The following is a 10,927-nucleotide window of genomic DNA, read 5'->3' as shown; positions in this document are numbered from 1 at the left end:
ACCGGTGGAAACTCTGGTGCACCGAGACAATAGGGATATGCAGGTAAGCATCCTGAATATCCAGTGACACCATGAAATCTCCAGGCTCCATCGCTAAAATGATGGTACACAGGGTCTCAATCCTGAACAGAGGAACCCTCAAAAATTTGTTGAGGGACTTGAGGTTGAGTATTGGCCGGTGGGACCCATTGGGTTTCTGTACCAGAAAAAGATTGGAGTAATACCCCAATCCCCTCTGAGACAAAGGAACTGGCACTATGACCCCATCCTGAAGCATAGAGTATACTCGGAGCATACTCTCTTGAATTCCAGGGCCCTGTCCTGATTGGACTGAAGACCCGTGGTGAAAAACCTGCTGGGAGGCCTCCTGCGGAAGGAGAGGGCGTACCACTGAGAAACTACTTCTCTTACCCACATGTCTGAGGTGGTCAGACACCAGCTCTGGGCGAATTGCAGAAGTTGGCCTCCCACTTTGGGGTCCCCCAAAGAGAGGCCTGTCCAGTCAGGCCGAAGGCTTGTTGTCAGACTTGGGAGCAGGACGTCTGGCCTGCTTCTTTGGCTTTGTAGGTTTCTTGGCGGCCAGCCGCCTCGGAAAGGACTGCACCCTGGGCTTACTCTGGGTTCTATAGGGCCGAAAGGAAGAAGAACCCGACCCTGATGGGACAATAGCCGATGGCAGGCATGCAGACCTAGCAGCCTCCACCGTAGCCGCAAATTTGTCCAGATAAGGGCCAAAAAGGACTTCTCCATTAAAGGGTAAACCCTTCTTGGAATCAGCACCCGCTTTAAAGAACGCAACCACAGGTTGAGACGAGCTGCCACAGCTGCTGAGGAGATCCTAGAAGCAAGAAGGCCTATATCCAAGGCCGCCTCATTAATGTAAGTGGCTGAGTCCCTGAGATTACCCACCAACTCCACATGGTCAGGTGATGAGTCCGGGTCCAGAAACACCTCCAAATATCAGCCCAATGCTCCATGGCTCTAGCCACCCAGCACACAGCCATTACCGGTTTGGATACCCTTCCTGCAAGGGAATACATGGATTTGAGACATATTTCAACCTTGCGATCCATAGGACCATTAAAGGAGGACATGGAGGGCATAGGCAATGTAGCACTCTTCACCAAGACGTGTGACATGAGAATCCACTTGTGGAGGGGTTTCCCATTTGGAGAAATAATTTTCCGCAAAGGGATATGCCACTGCCAACCGCCTCTGAGGCTGGAAACGTTTACCTGGAGTTTTCCACGCCTCCTCTAAATGATCCACTAGCTGACCAGATAGGGGAAATACCGTAGCGTCACCTTTTAGATCCTTGAAAAAGGCATATTTGGATTTGGCCGCGGGGGGGTTCATCATCTTCAATAACCAAGGCCGTGCGGACCGCACGTATAAGGCCCGGTATATAGACCTTAGACTTAGATTCTGTCTCTAGTACGGAAAGTCTCCTGGTCAGTCTGGGGAACCCCTGTATGGGAGACGACACCATAGACTGCTGTAAGAACCCCATTTGGGGAAACGCATGGGGCGTCGCTAGCTGGCCCACTAGGGTTTTAAGTGCCTTAGCAAAACAAGCCCAGGGCGGCTCCTGCACAGGTGCAGTGACAGAAATCGGGCATGCTTGTCGAAAACACGCCTTACATAACCCCTCAGAGTTGCCATCACCCTCCACCAGTGGTACAAGACATATAGTACACTTTGGCTGAAGAGGAAACTCGCATTCACTGTCAGAAATGATGAGTGAACCGGAGCTGTATGTGACACACCACACTGACAAATACTTTTATAGTGAGGCAATAACACCCTGAAACACCGCACTGCAAAGGCTTTAGCAGAGAAGATAGGGATAGGTAAAATGGCTGACAGAGAAGTGAAAGTACAGACAGCAGCACTAGCATTAAGTCACATACAATGCAGAATAAACCCTGCACTATCAGCGCTGTGATCAACTACACAGACATCAGCCTGGTAGGAAACAGCGCTGCATACTCTGACCTTGCACCGGAGGAGAGGTATGCAGGGGGACCCAGACCACCGTTATCAGCGTCCAGCAGCGCTTGCAAAGTCCTTAGAAAATAGCTGACGAGGAGCAGAAAGGAGGCTGGCCCGGGGGAGGAGCGCTTGCAGATGCCAGACCACAGTGGAAAGGCTGTGTGCAGTGGGGGAGGCGCCGGCTGCTGTGCAGGAAAGGCATGCTTGCCTGTCATGCATTCAACCCCCAGGACGCCGGACGTGATCTGATATAGTCGCGGCCCGCTGTCCCAGGGGGTAGTGGAATAGCAGGTTTATGGGGCCTGGCTCCACGCTGCAGCCAGTCCCCAGGGAGCCCCTTGCCTGGGGACTTTGGACTGTGTTGTTCAGCAGGGACTCACCGCTTACCTTGTCTCCCATAAATCCAGCCACAGTCCAGATAACCGGGGTCACCGCTAGCTGTGACCCCAGTTACCCACCAGGATCCTCGGTTCAGTACCAGCGTTCTCGTACCAGCGGGATGTAGGAGTGACGGCATGGACGTCTGTACTAACTGTCCATGCTGTGCACTCATTTGTGTGCAGCCATAGCTGCTAGAAGAAACTTCAGGGGCCTTAACAGACCCCCCTCTGTACAGGTGCATCCGACTCCAAGCCGGGCACCGATGAAAACTGAGTGCCTGAGGTTCGGGGGCGGGGTATAGGAGAGGGACCCCAGTGCATCCTGGGAGGCTGAGAAACTTAACTGTGTGGTGCCCGGATGTCTGCCGCCATCGCCTATACCCCAAGGTATCCTGTGGATACCCTATGGACCCTGCAGTAGAAAATGACTTTGAAAAAGGGGGCAAAAAAGTACAAAGTTGGGGGACAAACTTAAAAACTAGCGAAATAGACTCCAGGGGGGTCCCCAAGTATTCCCCAGGTGTTTGCGGCAGGTGGATTTTTAAAACTTCACTTTAACAACTTCAAAATATGCTAACACCCATTTTCATGTACCCCAAATTTGCTGAGACTTCTTATTTTCAGCAAAAAAACTGCTAAATGCTATTCTTCACCACTTCTGCAAAGACAATAATTAGCAGCTATTGAGATCATTTAAAGTACCCCAAATACCTTCAGTAGGCCTATTCGAGAAGAGCTATAGTGATCCCCAATGTCAGTGCATCTTTTGGGGGATGTCAGGCTGATTTCCCCAAATCAGACAGGACTTTTCACCGGTTTCGAATTCGCCGGGTTCTGTTTTCACCGATTTCAAATTGAATACGGGGATAAGTGAGGACGAGCGCGATACTTTTCCGCATGGAAAAGCAGCGATGATGGTGGAAACTCCAGCATGCGAAAAGTCCAGGATTTTTCGCACCTAACTGAACACTCCCCCAGGTCTTAAGCTTCCGGACAATAGGGGCTTATATAATTATCAGAAGATCAAGGGTGATGATAGTATAATCTTTCGCTGGCAGGGCATAGTGAGGCAGACTTCCTTTTACAGAGTAGGGCCCAATCAGAGGTCTCATAGTCCAGCCCTCTACATGCAGTAACCTGATTAAGCCGAGTGCTGGATGCAGTTAATTGCATCCCGGCTGCTGAGTAACAGCCGCGACCAAGAATCAGTTTGGCAGCTTGGAGTCCCTGGTCACCTAGCAACTTTCAGGACCATCAGCCCCTGCGGACGTGCCAATGAGTCATCCTGGTTGCCTAGTAATGGCCGAGACCCACCAGAAATATGAACAGTGGTGATTCATAACACACACACTAAGAACAAAAACAATAATAAAATCTAACCTTTATTAAAATCATGCACCTACCTAACCCTGTACATGGTTACCATACCAGTAAAAAGCACTGCAACCCCACCACAAGAGACCAGTAAGAATGGTATTGCTGTATGAAGTGTGGCTAGGTTGCCAATGCTGGCCTCTTACAAACATAAAAAGTCAGCCTAAACTGTGCTGAAAAACTCAAAGGGCATAAAACAAGATCACTCAGACAAGATGGAAGCCTCATTAATAGTGGCACATCATACAGTATGTGTTGGGGATTCATGTGTCATGTGTTATAAAGGTAACACTCCATCTCACTCTTTTTTTAATAGGAGCATTGGAGCCCATCCCTTCCGATGTATGCTGCAGAGATGGTATGTGCTCAATTACCAAGCGAGCACTACTCAGGCATAAACTGGCCGATCGGGCTCCACCTCATACTCCCTTTTTGAAGTAAACTTATCTGGCCTTGACATGACTTCACAGTATCGTGACAGCCAGATATCTGCACTCCCTGTAGCACTTCCATTTAGCAATATTATCACAGCATATGACAGATTACAATTCAAATTAGCCAAATACTGTCTCCACAATCTTTTTCCTGTGAGCCAGGGAATTCCACCACCATTCCACCTGGAGTTTATTCACTCAGGAGAGCACCCACAGACTGTTTTGGGGAGCGAGGGGGGGTGGGGCGGGGACTCCAGACTGGACCACTGCTGGATCTCAAGGCCCAGAAATCTGGGTAGCATCATTGTCTTCTTCCCCAGGAGAGAGAGTCCATCCTCTCCAGGAGGTCTTTTTAGGAAACACCGGAGCTTCACAGAAGAAAGAGGTCTAGGAGCTCTTCCACACATCTTGGCAGTTAACACAGTGGGAAATATTTTGACATGTGTCTTTGTTGAGAGTAAATATATTTTAAGTAACATATTTTGCTTTCCTCATAGGAAGCCATGGGTTTTGCATAAGCATAATAATGCGTTTTTCTCCTAAACTCAACATGGGAGATAAACCACTTCAGTCTAGTGGGTCTTTAGCATCAACACATTGCGTGAAATTTAGACAAGTCGGTCTTTGTCGAGTGTGAAGTAATTTCAACTGGGGTTTGATACCTGTTGAAAAAAGGAGTATTGAAGAGCAATTTAGAATTTAATTTTGTTATCAATATTATATACAGTAAACTGATAAAAATAGTTAAAAAAAAAAAAAAAATGGCTTGGGATCCCCCAAAAGCATAACCAGCCCATAACCTCTGAGCCCGGTCTAGTAGAGGAAAATTTAAGGAAAAACTGACATTTTAACCGTCATTTTCCTTTAACCGGCACTGGGCTGAACCAGCTGGGGGCTTGCACTACACAGACCGGGCCCAGAAATCTGGGTAGCATCATTGTCTTCTTCCCCAGGAGAGTGTCCATCCTCCCCTGGGAGGCCTTTTTAGGAAACACCAGAGCTTCACAGAAGAACCAGAGGTCTAGGAGCTCTTCCACACAAGTCTTGGCTAAGAGACTGTGGGAAATTTTGACATGTCTGTCCTTCTTGTGAAGATATTTTAAGAAATAGCCTTTGCTTTCCTCACAGGAAATAATAGGCTTTTGCATAAGCAGTGAGAGACAGTGTACGGTACCCCAAACTGGTCATCTAAGGGCTGGCAACCTTTGGAAAGTGGGGACCCCACAAAAAACTGTCCCCTCCCCCAGAGAATTAGCTCTTCTCTGCATCCTTGGTGGCATTGGATGCAGGGGTAATGGTTTAAATAAATGATTAATATTGTTTTTCACAGTGGAACTATAGGACTTGCAGAACTAGCAAGCCACTTGCACTGGTACTTCCACTGTGGAAAAAATATATGAAAAAAAAAAAGTAATGGACACCAATTGTTTTATTATTTTACTAGCAACCTGATCCGGCTTTGAACGGGAGCAATTTTGAAATAACGGCATAAATCTTTTTTTTAACTAAGGTCTTATAAGATTGCCTTGTAGACGACATTAATCATTTTTCCTCCTGACATCAACACAAAAAGATTAAGATTTGACATGACATGCAAAAGAGCAAAATAAAATTGTCCAGGAGAAAATCAGTCTCAACATGACTAGAGTTAACCTAAGTGAAGTGTCTGTCCCTGTGCTTTATTTATTGTCATGCCAAAGTAGCCTTACTGGTAATTTTTCACAGAGATGAAATCAGAACAGTAACAAAAAAAAAAAAAATCCTGAAATGGAGCTTACATCAATTTTTCTACAGAAACTGGTTAATACGCAGGGTTACAGGGTTTAAAATAAAGTCCTTTGTTGTGATATATTTTTAACAGGGAGCGTTACTTTTGAAAGCACTCGCACGTCTTTTTGACTTGCTTCACTAAAACCTTCATTGCTCGGCTCACTATTGTCATTCATGGTTTCATATGCCTAGATCTTCTTTGACAAATACTGTATAGAATAGTGAAAATTGCATCAAAATCCATCCAGTGGTTCACAAGATTAGCCCAAACAGAAACAGACACCTAACCAGGGACTTTGTATAAACCTATACATAGTATAAAATAGTCACTCACTCATTCACTCGCACTCACCCCCACGACATACTTACCTACTCCCTGGTGCAGGTCAATCCTCTTGTACAGCAAGTACTGATGTGTCTTACGTCATGGTTGTAACAGTAGAGTTAAAAAGCCCTTCCAGTTGCACCTAGGCCCATGCAAGTTTACTCATGCCGTGCGTCTTTTTCACTGAAAATACGGCTTATGCTGGGTATACACTATACCAGAGCTTCCCACACAGAGTCCTCAAGGCACCCCAACAGTTCAGGTTTTAGAGATCTACATGGTTGAGTACTGATGGTTAAATCATATTTACTGAGGTACTAATTAAGTCACCTGCGGTGAAGCATGGATATCCTTATAACCTGGACTGTTAGGGTGCCTTGAGGACCGCGTTTGGGAAGCTCTGCACTATACAATAATCTGTCAGATATCTGTCCAATCTGGCTGGTTGAAATTAAAACCTGGTAATATATGGGAGTAAATAACAATCAACCATTTGCTCACAAACACTGGAAAACAGACAAAAAATGGTCAAATTTGTTAAAACACATCAAGTTGGTTAAATTTAACAATTGTTTTGTTTGTTTTCCAGTGTTTAAAACCATATGATTGACTGTCATTTGCTCCCATACATTACCAGGTTTTCATTCCAACCAGCCAGATTGGACAGATAATTGTATAGTGTATGCCCAGCATTACTTGCAATGTAATGCAAACACAATGGACAAGCAGACTTTGCTGATTAAACTGATATGCGGCATGTATATGTTCTCATGCGCCCTGCAAAATGAGACTCATTATACACAGAGGATAGACAAGGAAGGACATGTGTATCCAGGCTTCAGATAATGAGTTATCTGGAGTCCACGGACCGCTATTCTGTATCTACAGTATAGCGCTAACCGAATGACAGTTCCCACGTGTTTCCTGCACCTTAGCCGTGATTGGTTAAGGTCAGCCTGCTTATCAAGTGGTCATTTTCATAGTAACCGGCAAATGATTGGCTAAGTTCAGCTGAAGTGCAGGAAACCTTATGGGTTTCCAGTCATTCAGGTAGCGCTATACTGTTTGTGGTTTGGTTAAGGCTTTTGTTTCCTTTTCTGAAGACTGGGAAACCTACCGGACAAGAAGACTGACCTGTGACGGGGTAGGTAAGTACGTAGTGTGAGTGGTAGTGAGTGCATATGTAATAAAACATTCATTGTACATTTTTTGTCATTCATTTTATATTTTTGGGGGTACTGGTAGAACTCGTTCTGGCAGCCTGCTTCCACAAGTGCTACAGGGCAAGCACACTGGTACTTGTAGTTCCACTGTTATAAACAATATTAATCCATTTATTTAAACCAGTGGTTCTCAAACTAAGGTCCTCAGGACCAAACACGGGTCATATTTTCCAGGTCATCCAGTAGGTGCACTGGTGTATTCATTACTCAATTAAACATTTAAAAGATCCACAGGTGGAGCTACTGTAGTTATTTCACTTGTGATTCTGTGAGGAGACCTGGAAAACAATGCACTGTTTGAGGTCCTGAGGATTGAGTTTGAGAACCTGCGATTTAAACCATTGGCTCTGCATCTACTAACATCAGGGATGCAGTGAAGAGCACTGGGCTGGATATTGCTCAGAAGGAGGGATCACATTTTTTTTGGGAGGGCCCCACACTCCAAAGGAATGCCAGCCCTGGGCTGACCAGCTTGGGGATGGATTACATTAGGGCAGTGAGCACCCCCTGGCTGGTTCAGCCCGACAAACAGGGTAATCGCAAGAGCCCACTCAAACAACAATTTATGCAAAGTTGTATTCACGCAGTCCATAGCAAACATACATATTTTATAAATATCCACAAATACAAGGATATTATCACACCTCTACAGGTCTAGTATCAGAGACTAGACTCAGTTATCTTCAAGATATGCTTTGTAGTTAGGATGACCTCATAACAGTCCAGAGATGTAGTTTGCATGGCTTGTGGCCACACATTTTCAACATGGAGTTTTCCTACCTGAAAAAAGTTAGAGGCATGATAATATGTTCCTGATAGACAAATTTATTCTCATTGTTGTTTCTTTAGATCAGATCATCAATAAACAGTGCTGTACAGAGAACACAAATAATCCACAACAGTCTCTGGCCCATAGGAGTTTGCAGTCTAAATTCACTAACACAAAAACTCAAAAAACACACAGACACCTCTTTGTATGTGTCCCCATTGACAGGGTGAATTTACATTAAGACAGCTGGATTTTTGAAAGAGTAAGTTTGGACTATAACAAAGGAGACCAGCAGTATTATCACAAAAGCCCATTCCAACAATAATTCATGCAACATTGTACAGTGTGAGAATGTAATTTATATATTAGTCCCTGCCCTATTGGAGCTTACAGACTAAATGTCCTGACACAGTGTTGCATGAATCTCTCATTGCTCCTGTCCTTGCTGGCAGAGTGACTTCAAACTATAGTAAAGGAAACAAATGGGGTAATTACAAAACAAGTAATTTATGTAGAGCTGTACACAGAATATGTCATTCATATTAGACCCTACCCTACTGGAGCTTATAGTCTAAATTCCTAACACAGAAGTGTACGTACACACACACGTAGATTTGATTAGCCACAGTTTATCAAAGCCATTGGCAGCATTAATAACCCATGCAGACGCCCAGGTACACATCAAAATGACTCAATGATCCTTCCAATTTCCCTTAATCCCTGAACACAATATTGAGCATACACTGTGCAATCCTTCAAGTGAAGGAATGATTTAACATGTCATTTGATCATATACAATTTATTGTTGCTCCTGTACACACTAGAACCACCATCAAGAGGAGATATCTTGAGGTCAAATCAATATGACATGACATATCGCCTTGTCGAAGCTGGATAATTGGCTGAGACAAGATCAGCTTAAAATTAGATCGTAAAGACGCCATCTTGCGACTGGCCGCAAGACGCCATTTTAGAAAATGAGATCGCAAGACGCCATTTTGCGAATGGCCGCCCAAGCGCCATTTTAGGTAAACTCACACTTAAGTACATATGGCAATATTACTATTAGCATCATGCGGTTGCATCTTTCACCATTTCTCACACACATTAATACGCACAATTGCGCTGTTAACTAGTCGCATATTAGCGAATGCATAAGATCCTGTATGAAAACGCTGTTTATTAGCTTCATGCGCACGCACCTGCCCCAAGTTAACTAGCATCTTTATATCAAACCCCAAATACTTACACAGTACATATTCACATAAAAGGTCTCAAGCTTTAAAGTATAAGATTCAAGTTTGTTCATTTATTATAATTGCTGAGAAATAAAGGTTATTTGGTAGCTAAGGTTTAATACATAAGTAAGTCATGTTTGATATTATACTGATCTGCACTCTTTCAACAGCATTTTGAGATAGTCAGTGTGAAGATCGCAACATGCATTCTCAACTTATGGACCGCAGAGACTTAAAGCACCGAAATGTACATTATATGACCAACTGTTAGGATGTGCATGAACAGGAAACCAGAGACAACCATTTGTTAGAGGCTGGACTGTGTCTATTTGAATCAACCTGTTAAATGCTCTGCAACAGATGCATCCTCCTGGGAACCAATGGCATCAGCAACAAGCCTCTCTATTGTGTGGTCTGTTTCTGTGAGAGTATAAACGTGTGTGTTGTGACCCCAATCTGAGTCTTCTTGCTGAATGCTGATAGACGGGGGTTTCTTGCTGAAGCCTACATCTGGTCCAGAGTGCAGCGTATGTATAACTGTACTTGGGTCTGTATAATTCTTTGCGCTAAATTGTACTTCGATCATAGCGTGTAACTGACTGAACCACAGGTAAAAGGTCTGGAGTCTTTACTTACTATATGACTGCGTACGCAAAATAGTGTCATCCTTAGAGGTTTATAGGCAGGATATTAGAAGGTATAGGCAGGATATTAGAAGGTGTATAGAGGTTCTAATTCAATATCCTTAGCCTGGTCACATCACAATAAGTTCTGATAGACCGTGCAGCACAGCCAACCAGATGTCGTAGTTTACGGCGCATGGGAACACACAATTCAGTGTACACTGTGCGATTCACATGATTTGTGATTTTGAAGCAAATTGAAATGACCTATTATTCATATATCGCTCTATTGTGTACCTGGCCTTAGAATATTTACTTTACAATGTTGCATAAATCTCCTTGCAGGTGTCCCTATTGAGAGAGTGATTTTGCACCAAGACAAGCTGATTGTTATCTTATCTGTAAAATCCTTTTTTGGGGATCCATCGGGGACACAGACTGTGGGTATAGATGGAGCTGCAGAAGTCTGCGCACAAAGGAGTTCTTTTGGCAGCAGCACAGGCTCCTCTTCCCTTATACCCCAGTCGTAACAAACCCAAGGAAGGAATGGAGAAGAGTAGAAGACTCCTACAACCTCAGAACCAGGTGCCAGAAACATGAAACCTCCAGCCAGTTACAGGAATGAGGATGAGCACCCAGTGTCCTCCATGTATTCAGAAAAGATATTACAGGAAAGACAAAAATCCACTTTCTCTCATCCAATGGGAAACAATAGGACAGTGGGATATCGCAAAGCTGTCCCTTTAAGGGAGGGAATGCTCCTTGTACTGCACTATAAAAACTTGACTCCCAAAAGCCA

General features: G+C 44.4%; 1 long non-coding RNA gene across 2 annotated transcripts in view; it reads right to left on the bottom strand.

Moving 5' to 3' along the window:
* Nucleotides 1-3,758: 3,758 nt before the first annotated feature.
* LOC148539625 (uncharacterized) overlaps nucleotides 3,759-10,927 on the bottom strand; it is a 63,113-nt gene continuing 55,944 nt past the window's right edge. The window contains exon 3 of one of the 2 annotated variants that reach the window (XR_015870097.1): nucleotides 3,759-4,842. This is a non-coding gene — a long non-coding RNA (uncharacterized LOC148539625). Of the gene's footprint in view, nucleotides 4,843-8,334; nucleotides 8,732-10,927 lie in introns of those variants that run through there. The other variant, XR_015870094.1, reaches the window with a different exon arrangement.

Source organism: Taudactylus pleione, unplaced genomic scaffold, assembly GCF_031769625.1.
Source record: "Taudactylus pleione unplaced genomic scaffold, aTauple2 ptg000025l, whole genome shotgun sequence".
In the NCBI taxonomy this organism is placed as follows: Eukaryota; Metazoa; Chordata; class Amphibia; order Anura; family Myobatrachidae; genus Taudactylus; species Taudactylus pleione.
Note: the sequence above shows the minus strand (reverse complement) of the source record. Positions and strands in the feature narration are given on the sequence as shown.